General features: G+C 36.0%; 1 protein-coding gene, 1 non-coding gene and 1 pseudogene across 3 annotated transcripts in view; 2 read left to right on the top strand and 1 right to left on the bottom strand.

Annotated features, from left to right (window-relative positions):
• Window positions 1-13499, top strand: part of Commd1 (copper metabolism domain containing 1) — a 171774-nt gene that overhangs the window by 20260 nt on the left and 138015 nt on the right. The window lies entirely within an intron of this gene.
• On the bottom strand, window positions 11620-12160 carry LOC110597833 (large ribosomal subunit protein uL24 pseudogene; annotated as a pseudogene).
• On the top strand, window positions 12693-12797 carry LOC120885112 (small nucleolar RNA U13). The gene has a single exon (XR_005727631.1). It is a non-coding gene; the product is annotated as a small nucleolar RNA U13 (small nucleolar RNA).

Below are 13499 nucleotides of genomic sequence, written 5' to 3'. Positions count from 1 at the left end.
GAAGGAATGAAAAATCCTGCATCACCTGGAAAATGAACAATATGTTACTGAATGATCAATGGGTTACAGAAGACATAAAGGAGGAAATCAAAAAATTCTTAGAGATAAATGAAAATACAGACACAACATATCGGAATCTATGGGACACAATGAAAGCAGTTTTAAGAGGGAAATTCATTGCCTGGAGTTCATTCCTCAAAAAAAGAAAAAACCAACAAATAAATGAGCTCACCCTTCATCTCAAAATCTTAGAAAAGGAAGAGCAAAACAACAGCAAATGTAGCACAAGGCAAGAAATAATTAAAATCAGAGCAGAAATCAATGAAATGGAAACAAAAGAAACCATTGAAAAAATTGACAAAACTAAAAGTTGGTTCTTCGAAAAAATAAATAAGATCAACAGACCCTTAGCCATGCTAATGAAGAAAAGAAGAGAGAGAACTCAAATTACTAACATAACTGGATGAAAAAGGCAATATCACAACAGATGGTACAGAAATACAGAAGAAAATTAGAAATTATTTTGAAACCCTGTATTCCAATAAAATAGAAGATAGTGAAGATATTGATAAATTTCTTAAATCATATGATTTGCCCAGATTGAGTCAAGAATATACACACAATTTAAACAGACCAATATCAAAGGAGGAAAGAGAAGAAGACGTCAAAAGACTACCAACCAAGAAAAGCCCTGGACCGGATGGGTATACAGCAGAGTTTTACAAAACCTTTAAAGAAGAATTAATACCAATACTTTTCAAGTTATTTCAGGAAATAGAAAAGAAGGAGCTCTTCCAAATTCATTCTATGAGGCCAACATCACCCTGATCCCGAAACCAGACAAAGATACTTCAAAGAAAGAGAACTTCAGACCAATATCTCTAATGAACCTAGATGCAAAAATCCTCAATAAAATTCTGGCGAATCGGATACAAAAACCTATCAAAAAAAATTGTGCACCCCACAAAACTACAACTACCTTATATTTGATAAAGGGGCTAAAAGCATGCAATGGAGGAAGGATAGCATCTTCAACAAATGGTGCTGGGAAAACTGGAAATCCATTTGCATCAAAATGAATCTGAATCCCTATCTCTCGCCATGCACAAAAGTTAACTCAAAATGGATCAAGGAGCTTGATATTAAATCAGAGACACGGCATCTGATAGAAGAAAAAGTTGGCTCCGATCTACATACTGTGGGATCGGGCCCCAAATTCCTCAATAGGACACCCATAGCGCAAGAGTTAACAACTAGAATCAACAAATAGGACTTACTCAAACTAAAAAGTTTTTTCTCAGCAAAAGAAACAATAAGAGAGATAAATAGGGAGCCTACATCCTGGGAACAAATCTTTAATCCACACACTTCAGATAGAGCCCTAATAACCAGAATATACAAAGAACTCAAAAAATTAGACAATAAGATAACAAATAACCCAATCAATAAATGGGCCAAGGACCTGAATAGACACTTCTCAGAGGAGGACATACAATCAATCAATAAGTACATGAAGAAATGCTCACCATCACTAGCAGTCAGAGAAATGCAAATCAAAACTACCCTAAGATACCATCTCACTCCAGTAAGATTGGCAGCCATTAGGAAGTCAAACAACAATAAGTGCTGGAGAGGATGCGGGGAAAAGGGCACTCTTGTTCATTGCTGGTGGGACTGCAAATTGGTGCAGCCAATTTGGAAAGCAGTATGGAGATTTCTTGGAAAGCTGGGAATGGAACCACCATTTGACCCAGCTATTCCCCTTCTCGGTCTATTCCCTAAAGACTTAAAAAGAGCATGCTACAGGGACACTGCTGCATCGATGTTCATAGCAGCACAATTCACGATAGCAAGATTGTGGAACCAACCTAGATGCCCTTCAATAGATGAATGGATAAAAAAATGTGGCATTTATACACAATGGAGTATTACTCTGCATTAAGGAACGACAAAATCATAGAATTTGGAGGGAAATGGATGGCATTAGAGCAGATTATGCTAAGTGAAGCTAGTCAATCGTTAAAAATCAAATACCAAATGACCCCTTTGATATAAGGGGAATAAACAAGGACAGGGTAAGGACGAAGAGCTTGAGAAGAAGATTTACATTAAACAGGGATGAGAGGTGGGAGGGAAAGGGAGTGAGAATGATATATAAGAGGAAAGGAGGGGTAAGACGAGATAATACAAATGGAAGAAATGATTTACAGTAGAAGGGGTAGAGAGAGAAAAGGGGAGGGGAGGGGAGGGGAGGGGGGATAGTAGAGAATAGGACTGACAGCAGAATACATCAGACACTAGAAAAGCAATATGTCAATCAATGGAAGAGTAACTGATGTGATACAGCAATCTGTATACGGGGTAAAGTTGGGAGTTCATAACCCACTTGAATCAAACTGTGAAAGATGATGTATTAAGAACTGTGTAATGTTTTGAACGACCAACAATAAAAAAAAAAATTGTGCACCATGATCAAGTAGGATTCATCCCTGGGATGCAAGGCTGGTTCAATATACGGAAATCAATAAATGTTATTCTCCACATCAATAGATTTAAAGATAAGAACCATATGATCATCTCGATAGACGCAGAAAAAGCATTTGACAAAGTACAGCATCCCTTTATGTTCAAAACACTAGAAAAACTATGGATAACAGGAACTTACCTCAACATTGTAAAAGATATCTATGCTAAGCCTCAGGCTAGCATCATTCTAAATGGAGAAAAACTGAAGGCATTCCCTCTGAAATCTGGAAAAAGACAGGGATGCCCTCTCTCACCACTTCTATTCAATATAGTTCTTGAAATACTGGCCAGAGCAATTAGACAGACAAAAGAAATTAAAAGCATAAAAATAGGAAAAGAAGAACTTAAATTATCACTATTTGCAGATGACATGTAGACCCAAAAGGGTCTACAAAGAAACTACTAGAGCTAATATATGAATTCAGCAAAGTGGCAGGATATAAAATCAACACGCATAAATCAAAGGCATTCCTGTATATCAGTGACAAATCTTCTGAAATGGAAATGAGGACAACCACCCCCATTCACAATATCCTCAAATAAAATAAAATACTTGGGAATCAACCTAACAAAATAGGTGAAAGGTTTATGCAATGAAAAATACAGAACCCTAAAGAGAGAAATAGAAGATCATCTTAGAAGATGGAAAAATATACCCTGTTCACGGATAGGCAGAACTAACATCATCAAAATGGCGATTTTACCAAAAGTTCTCTATAGGTTTAATGCAATGCCAATCAAAATACCAATGACATTTCTTGTAGAAATAGATATTCATATGGAAAAATAAAAGACCCAGAATAGCAAAAGCAATTCTAAGCAGGAAGAATGAATCAGGCGGTATAGCGATACCAGACTTCAAACTATACTACAGAGCAATAGTAATAAAAACAGCATGGTACTGGTACCAAAACAGGCGGGTGGACCAATGGTACAGAATAGAGGACACAGAGACCAATCCACAAAATTACAACTATCTTATTTTTGACAAAGGGGCTAAAAGCATGCAATGGAGGAAGGATAGCATCTTCAACAAATGGTGCTGGGAAAACTGGAAATCCATATGCAACAAAATGAATCTGAATCCCTTTCTCTTGCCATGCTCAAAAGTGGATCAAGGTGCTTAATAACAAAACAGAGACTCTGCATCTGATAGAAGAAAAAGTTGGCTCCGATCTACATACTGTGGGGTCAGGCTCCAAATTCCTTAATAGGACACCCATAGCATAAGAGTTAAAAACAAGAATCAACAAATGGGACTCACTCAAACTAAAAAGTTTTTTCTCAGCAAGAGAAATAATAAGAGAGGTAAATAGGGAGACTACATCCTGGGAACAAATTTTTACTCCTCACACTTCAGATAGAGCCCTAATATTCGGAATATACAAAGAACTCAAAAAATTAAACAATAAGAAAACAAATAACCCAATCAATAAATGGGCCAAGGACCTGAACAGACACTTCTCAGAGGAGGACATACAAACAATCAACAAGTACATGAAAAAATGCTCACCATCTCTAGCAGTCAGAGAAATGCAAATCAAAACCACCCTAAGATACCATCTCACTCCAGTAAGATTGGCAGCCATTATGAAGTCAGACAACAACAAGTGCTGGCGAGGATGTGGGGAAAAGGGTACACTTGTACATTGCTGGTGGGACTGCAAATTGGTGTAGCCAATTTGGAAAGCAGTATGGAGATTCCTTGGAAAGCTGGAAATGGAACCACCATTTGACCCAGCTATTCCCCTTCTCGGACTATTCCCTAAAGACCTTAAAAGAGCATACTATAGGGATACTGCTACATTGATGTTTATAGCAGCACAATTCACAATAGCTAGACTGTGGAACCAACCTAGATGCCCTTCAATAGATGAATGGATAAAAAAAATGTGGCATTTATACACAATGGAGTATTACTCAGCACTAAAAAATGACAAAATCATGGCATTTGCAGGGAAATGGATGGCACTAGAGCAGATTATGCTAAGTGAAGCTAACCAATCCCTAAAAAACAAATGCCAAATGTCTTCTTTGATATAAGGAGAGCAACTAAGAACAGAGCAGGGACGAAGAGCATGAGAAGAAGATTAACATTAAACAGGGATGAGAGGTGGGAGGGAAAGGGAGAGAGAAGGGAAATTGCATGGAAATGGAAGGAGACCCTCATCGTTATACAAAATTACATATAAGAGGAAGTGAGGGGAAAGGGGAAAAAAAACAAGGGAGAGAAATGAATTATAGTAGATGGGGTAGAGAGAGAAGATGGGAGGGGATGGGAGGGGAGGGGGGATAGTAGAGGATAGGAAAGGCAGCAGAATACAACAGACACTAGTATGGCAGTATGTAAAAATGTGGATGTGTAACCGATGTGATTCTGCAATCTGTATATGGGGGAAAAATGGGAGTTCATAACCCACTTGAATCAAATGTATGAAATATGATATGTCAAGAGCTATGTAATGTTTTGAACAACTAATAATAAAAAAAAGAAAACTTGGTGATTTTGGCATTTAACTGTGATGTGGGATTATTTATTGGAGGAATCTGGGCCAGCATAGGAATCATTCTGGGGGTTTATACTAAAGATAGAATCTCAAATTCTTAGTCTAGTTTTAAAGATTCTGTTTCCATTCTATTTTTATAGATTTGTAGTTATTTTGTTTATTATCTTATAAATGTTTCTGAAGTTTTCTTCCCCATTTGTTTTTATTCAAGTTGAAATTGATTTGAAATAAACAATTTTGGAGTAATTATAGAGATTCTATTAATTACAATTGCTTTAAAACGTCCTGTGTAGGCTTCTGGCCAAAGCTTGCATGTTACCTATTTGGGAGAAGGATGAGGATAAAGATCATTTGGAGGAAAATGTTTAGAATCAAATTCATAGATTCACCATTGACTTTGTTTTGTGTGGTTTCTTGGTTAGCATGTAAATTAGTACCAGAGTGACTAAAATTATAGATCATTTTGTTGAATAACAGTGTAATTTAATATAATCCTAATGTAGTATTCTGTAATTAGACTTGGGTAATGTGGCAGCAAATTGCTTTTAAGATACCTAGCCTCAAGAGATTTTACTGAAGCTGATACTAAGCTGTTCTTTCAGACATTCAGAATATTAAGATTGGAGAGCTGGCTTGATTAGTGAACTTGGAAACAGAAACCACCAGTTTTTGTAGAATACCTGTCAAGATTTTTTTCATTATTAAATTGTAAGCTCTTTTAATACTTCATTAGGTTAGGCATTAATTTTCTTTTTTTTCTATGTGGCTAAACTGAATGATGGATGATGCAGAGTTGGAGTATTACTTTTAATCAGGTAATAAAAACAAGTGTGGAGTCTTTCATTCCTGTACACATTAAAGTTTGTGCAAAGTATTGTGCTAAGTATTAGGGGAATATAAAGATGAATAAAATACTGTATTTCATTATAAGGAGCCTATTATTTACTTAGAAACATGAATATGTATTTCAACGATAAGATTTGAAAGCAAAATTGAAAGCCTAATAAATGAGTTGTAATTAATTTCATTTAAATAACAACATTTATGTTGGGCCTGCAAGTTAAGATTTCCACAATAAGGGGTTCTATATAGGGAGAACAGCATTAACACATGTAACTATGGAAATGTATGTTAAGTTAAAAAATATCAAGGTCATGGTGAAGCAGGTGAGATACAAGATGATAAAAGGGGCTAGGGCTGTGACTCAGTGGCAGAGTGCTTTCCTAGCATAGGTGAAGCATTGGGTTGGATCCTTAGCACCATATACAAAAAATAAGCAAATAAAATAAAGGCATGCTGTCCATCTGCAACTACAAAAAAATAAAAAAAAGAGACCTGATTTTCAAGTATGTTTTATGAATACATTTAAACATTCTGTGGGGAGCAAAGAGCCAGGGTAAAATAAACTCAGATTTATAAGAGAATTTCTTGAATAGTGTGAAGCACAAACTGTTTCAGTGTAGCTACCAAACTGTTTCAGTGTAGCTCTATACTATTTCAAAGTGGGTGTATTTATTGGTAAGGGACCCACCCTTACCATTTTGAGGTTAACTGGAATTCCTGATTTAGTCAACTATATAAAATCTGAGAAGTGGTCACAAAGGGCAGGAGAAAGTACAATCATATTTGATTTGGTCACCACTATTACTCTGTCTGCAAAACTTAATTTTTGCTACATAGCTGCCCTTTTAAGCTGAATCATATCACCCTTCCAGATTAAGAAATGTTTAGAGCTGGGATTGTGACTCAGTGGTAGAGTGCTTGTCTCATGTGCGTGAGGCACTGAATTTAATTCTCAGCACTGCATATAAATGAATGAATAAAATAAAGGTCCATCAACAACTAAATTTTTTTTTAAAAAGAAATGTTTAAAACACCTGATGTGCCAAATAAGGCTTCATATTTGTCTAGGGAAGAAAGCAGAATCCAGTGTCCAGGGGTCTGCCTCTTTTCCAGTAGTTTAGGAAACTCATTTGTACTCTTTCTATTGGTTTTAAAAGTCAGAGGTCATCTTGAAAATCATGATTTTCAAGCAAAAATCATAGTTTAAAATGTAATGACATTTTTTATTAAATGAGAGGAATCAAAATTAATAAAGTTGATTTCACTCTTCCTTTTGCCATTGAGTTGAGATTCTCAGTAAAGAAGAAAATGGTCACATAAGTGCTGTGGAAAGAAGCAGGGAAACAGATATGATCCATAAGGTGGGAGATTGGTCCTGAATTGTGAAGTTGATTTTTTTTTTTCACAGTTCCAATTACTGAGTTTTGCTTATTATAGCCTCTTACCTTTTGCTTTTATTTTCTATCCTATTGTGGATTTACATCCATTAATAGCAACTCTTTTAAAAAGTTAATGGGCGGGGCTGGGGTATGGCTCAGCAGGAGTGCACTTGCTTGGCATGTGTGAGGCACTGGGTTCGATTCTCAGCACCACGTATGATAAATAAAAATTAAAGGTCTATCAACAACTAAAAAAATATTTTTAAAAAAGAAATCTCTTTAAAAAAAAGGTTAATGGGCATAAATCTAGAAATCATGGGCCTTATGAGTCAGTTGTTTGAATTAGTTTCTAGATGGGGTAAGCCCATTAGTATTGCTTTAAGTTTCTGCTGAGTCTGGGTCTGCTTGTGCAACTGTAACAAAATAAAATGTACTGGTTGGCTTAAATAACAAAAATGTATTTCTTCAGTTCTAGAGACTAGGAAATCTAAAATTTATGGTAAATTAGGCTTCATTCTAGGTCTCTTTGAGCTTTTAAGTGGCCTCTATCTCACTATGTGCTCAGATGACCTTTTTGTGTGTGGTTATGCTAATAGAAAAAACAAATTCTCTGGTGTCTTGTCTTAGACAAATACCATACCAGTCTCATCATGGGTTAATAAGCTTTTGACATATTGATCTTTTTCTTCCCTTTTTTGGTGGTTCTTGGGATTGAGCCCAATGAAAATGACTATATTCCCAGTCATTTTCATTTTGTTGTGAGTCAGACTCTCTAAATTGTCCAGGTTGTCCTTGAACTTGTGATTTTCCAGCTTCAGCCTTCTAGTCACTGGGATTACAGGTTTGTGCAACCATGCCCAGTTTCAACATATAAATTTGGGGCAGGAATGGAACACACACATGCAGTCTGTACCATCCTGCAACCTTTTGCCATGATAATAAATTATTTTAATACCACAGGTTTTAAAAAAATTAATCTATCTTTTTCTTTTTTTTTTTCTGATACTGGGGATTGAACTCAGGGGTGCTTTACCACTGAGCTATGTCCCCAGCAGTCCTTTTTTGTTTTATGTTTTTGAGACGGAGTCTCAATAAATTGCTTAGGACCTCACTGAGTTGCCCAGGCTGCCTCATTTTTGCAGTCCTCCTGCTTCAACTTCCAGAGTTGCCAAGATTATAGGCATGCAGTACCATGCCCAGAAGGAAATTAATTTTTACATTTACTATTTAGTTTGTGTATAAATTTCTTCTGGTGAAAAATTAATAGTCATCAGAATCTTTTAGTCAGTGAGTTTGTTTTTTTTAAGATTCATATTATCAAAATCTGTTAGATACCTTTATTCTGAAGTTTATCAAATCCGAATTTTTCTTTGTACAGAGAGCATGAGCAGTGAACAACAGACATTGTACAGGTATTTTTATGCTCTGGTGCTGGTTTGGTCTTATGTTTTGGCTTTGCTTAAAAGGTAATAATAGGGCTGGGGGTGTGGCTCAGTGGTAGAGTGCTTTCCTAGCATGTGTGAAGCCCTGGGTTTGATCCTCAGTACCACATAAAGATGAATAAATAAAGGTATTATATCCATCTATTAAATTAAAAATTTTATTAAAATATTAAAAAAAAGGTGATAATGCCAAGTCCTGAGAACACAACTCTCTTGCTCATTTTAAAAACAAGACTGAAATTTTTCTTGAAACAACTCTCTTGCTCATTTTAAAAACAAGACTGAAATTTTTCTTGTGACCATGTATGTTCCTCTTTTCTTTCTTTTCTTTTTTTTTAACAGTACTGGGAATCAAATTCAGGGTCTCATGTGTGTTAGGCAAGCACTCTACCACTAAGCTACATCCCTAGCTCAGCCTTCATATAGGTTTCTTATTTTTATTTATTTATCTATTTATTTATTTTTTGGTACTAGGGATTGAGCCCAGGGACGCTTAACCACATCACCACATCACTACTCCCCACATCCCCAGCCCTTTTTATTTATTAATTTTGAGACAGGGTCTCGCTAAGTTACTTAGAGCTTTGCCAAGTTTCTGAGGCTGACCTATAGCTTGTAATCCTCCTGCCTCAGCCTCCTGAGTCATTGAGAGTATAGGCACATGTTTCTATACCCAGCTCATGTATGTTTCTTAGTATAAAAACTGATGAATTAATTTTCTTCATCATTACTAAGGTGAAACATATTGCTATTACTTTTTTTTTCCCCCTTTGGGTGCCAGGGATTGAACTCAGGGCACTTGACCACTGAACCACATCCCAGTCCTCATCCCCGCCCCCACCCCACCCCCTTTTTTTGGTACTGAATTCACTCAACCACTGAGCCACATCTCCAACCCTTTTTGTATTTTATTTAGAGACAGGGTCTCACTGAGTTGCCTAGTGCTTCGCTAAGTTACTGAGGCTGGCTTTGAACTCAACGATCCTCCTGCCTCAGCCTACTGAGCCACCAAGATTACACTTGTGTGCTACTATACCCTGCCCACTACTATTACTTTTTAAAAAATACAATAGATTTAATTTTTTTAGAGCAGTTTTAGGTTCATACCAAAATTAAGCAGAAAGTATAGAGAGTTCTCATATTTCTTAAAATGCATGTAGCCTCCCTTGCCATCAACATCTCGCAGCCGAGTTGTATGTTTGTTAGGATAGGGGAAACTATGTCCAGACATCATTGTCCCTCAAAGTTCATGGTTTACATTGGATTTACTCTTTGCATTGTAAGTTCTATGGGTTTTGACAGATGTATAATGATATGTGTTTACCACTGTAATAGTTTTACTTTCCTAAATATCTGTGTTCCACTTCTTTGTTCCTCCCTCCCCTTTTCCTGTGGTAATCACTGATGTTTTATTGTTTCCATAGTTTTGCCTTTTCCAGAATGGCATTTGTTAGAACTGTACAATATGTAGCATGTTTAGTCAGACTTGGTGGTGATCTCCTGTAATTCCAGGGACTCCAGAGGCTGAGACAGGAGGACCACAAATTTCAGGCTAGCCTCAGCAATTTAGCTATTCCCTAAGCAACTTAGTGAGACCTTGCCTCAAAATACAAAATAAAAATGGCAAGGAATGCGGCTCAGTGGTAAGGTTCCTCTGGGCTCAATCCCCAGTACCCAAAACAAAACCAAAATGAAATAAAAACCCCAATATATGTAGGGGCTAGGGTTGTGGCTCTGCAGTAGAGCACTTGCTTAGCATGTATGGGGCCCTGGGTTCTATCCTCAGCACTACATAAAAATAAATAAATAAAGCATTAAAAAAAAAAACCACTGAGGCACCTCTATGACTTTTCAAGGCCAAAGTACTCACTCATTTCTTTTTAGTTCTAGTTTATATTCTGTTGTCTGGTTATACCACAGTTTATTTATCCATTTTCTTACTGTAGGGCATCTTTAAAATTTGACAATTATGAGTAAAACTGCTATAAACATTCACATACAGGTTTATGTGTGGACATAAATTTAAAACACATTTGGGTGAATGCTAAGGTGAGCATGACTAAAATATATGATAATAGTATTTAGTTTATAGGAAACTGACAAACTGTCTTCCAAAGTGACTGTACCATTTTTGTATTTCCACCAGCAATGAATGAGAGTTATAGTTGCTGTATATCCTTTCCAGTGTTTGGTATATCAGTGTTCTCGAATTTGGTAGTTCCAATAGATGCATTGTTGTTCTGATTTGGTAATTCATTTCTTAAGATCCTAGAGACTACTTGATTGTGTGCAAGTATTATTTATTATTTTCTTTCATATATAGACAGTATTTTTACCCAGAATAGAATATAATTGCTAGTACCAAATAGTCTTGAGTTATTACTTGTTTAAATATTTATCTAGCTTTAAAATGTATCTGTACCATATTTATAACTATGATCACAAATTATGTATGCATATAGATAAGCACTAGAAAGGAACTAAAGTGATATGTTGGCATACCTTTCTTTTTCATACCAGTTATAGTATTTGTGATAAAATAAAAGAAAGCCTGTATAATTTTTTTAGGTTGTATTTTAAATATTTAAGATTGAGATGATTTTAGTTAAAATCCAGGCCACTTATGAAGTCTTTTTGACATTTGTTTTTATTAGACATACATTTATAAACTCTTTTCTTAAATTGGTCATTTTTTTACTATATGTTTGATTACATTTAAAAAATATGGCAATTTGAGAAGAAGTAGAATGTGGGCTATCAAGGATTTTAATGACTTTGTATATGTAAACCTTTAATTATGCCTAAAATACCATTATACCATACTCCTGGCTCTGCAAATCAGGTTGTTAAATGATTTCTCATTTAAAAATTCTTTTGTTTTCATTTTAGCACTTTTTAATAAAAGTTGTAAATAAGATTACTTTATACCTGTATCTTCTCAGTTGTTTCTTCCTTATTATATTCCCTTTTCCTTTCCTTCTTGGCAAGATTTGGTCTTCCATTCCAAGATCTTTTTTTGTCCACTTTTAGCCTGGTGATTTCCACCTTGCTGGGGTGAATGCTCACATAATAATTATACCGTTAACCTTTTCCTGCTGTACCCATTCAGTGTAGATGACATCTCTTCCTGTACACTTGGACTACTTTGCCAATCTGCTGATCTTTATAGTATGCTTGAATAAGGAAGAGCTTCCTTCTCAGTTCTTTGGAAAGAGGGGAGGATATAATCTTATTGTAAATGTGGGAAGGTGCATTGAAATGCCTCTTATGTTTCTTGCTTGGTCAGAAGGCGCAAAGGGATTGGGGCTGGGGTCGTGGCTCAGTGGTAGAGCACTTGCCTGGCATATATGAGGCACTGTGTTCGATTCTTAGCACCGCATATAAATAAGTGAATAAAATACAGGTATATCAACAACTAAAAATATATTTTAAAAAAAGAAGTCATAAAGGGATTGAGCTTCATCTTGGTCTGCTGCTTCAGGGATGGCTGCATAATGGAAGAAGTCTATATACAAGATGTGTTCTATTAGGTTCTTTTGAAATTTGATAGATGTTCTCTTAGGTTTTGTTTTTCTTCAAAGTAATAATAAGACCTGAAAACAAACCCTTTGCATATTTATGTCAGCAGTGTAGTAGGTCATGTTGCAGAAAAAAAAGATCACAGATATAGAATTTTAAAATTTACTATTGTAAGAACTTCAAACTTCATTGCTTGAAGGAAGAAGTGGAGTGCTCAGAGGGTGAGGATTACCACCTTGTTTCCTTAGTATGTCAGAATTTTATTTTATTTTTTAACCTCTTGTGTGGGTGGTGGTGCAAAGAAATGGATTGTTTCATCAGCAGGTAGGAGAGTTCTTACTGCCCTGGAGCAAAGAAGAGGAGACTTCTTGATTCTCATGTAGGGGACATGAAAAATCATGATAATCAATTTTGGAGAAGGGGCAAAGATGAAGCCAGTAGTCTTATATCAGCAAACTTCAAAAAGGCTATTTGTGATTCTTTTTAATTCATAAACAAGATGATTTGGGTGTTTACACTGTTGTGTGAGATTTGCCTCCCTCTAAACCTTGTTATGATGTTGGTATAGTACCCATCTGATGTTTTTAAAAAAGGCTATTTGTTAAGCATGTTGATAGCAAACATTTGAAACAGTACATTGTATTTGCCCATGATACATTAGGTTTTTCAATTATTTCTTTTTCTGAAACTACTGAAATAAAATACTACTTTGTTATGAATGATCTAAAGACAAATGAGAACATTTCAAAAATTTGTTTCACAGAATATTAATCCCTTAAGTTATTGTTTTTGGAGGGGGAGAAAAAGCATTTAGTGATAATTAAGATTGGAAAATATTGCAGATTATATTTCTTTATTGGAGATGGGCATTAACACATCAGAGACATGAAGCAATTTTCTGCCACCTTCCGATCCCTGCCACCCTGATCCCCACACCACCCCATATGGGGAATTGATCTAGGGGTATTTTACCATTGAGCTTCAGGGTTTCTCTAAGTTGCTCAGACTGGCCTTCAACTTGGAATCTTCCTTCCTCAGTAGGACCACAGGCTGGTAACCAAGCCTTTAGCATATGAGCCTTTGGGGAACATAGGAGATCCAAACCGTAATATTCTGCCCCTGATACCCTAAGGCTCATGTCCATATCACAATTCAAAATGCATTCAGTCCATCTCCAGGAGTCCCCAAAGTGCTAAAACTGTTTCAGCTTATTGAAATGTTCAAGTCCAAAGACTCCTCTGAGATGCAAGGCAAACTCTTAGCTGTGAGTTCCTGTTTATAAA

This window comes from Ictidomys tridecemlineatus, chromosome 12, assembly GCF_052094955.1.
Source record: "Ictidomys tridecemlineatus isolate mIctTri1 chromosome 12, mIctTri1.hap1, whole genome shotgun sequence".
Lineage (NCBI taxonomy): Eukaryota > Metazoa > Chordata > Mammalia > Rodentia > Sciuridae > Ictidomys > Ictidomys tridecemlineatus.
The sequence above is the reverse complement of the archived record's forward strand: the minus strand, read 5'-3'. Positions and strand labels throughout refer to the sequence as shown.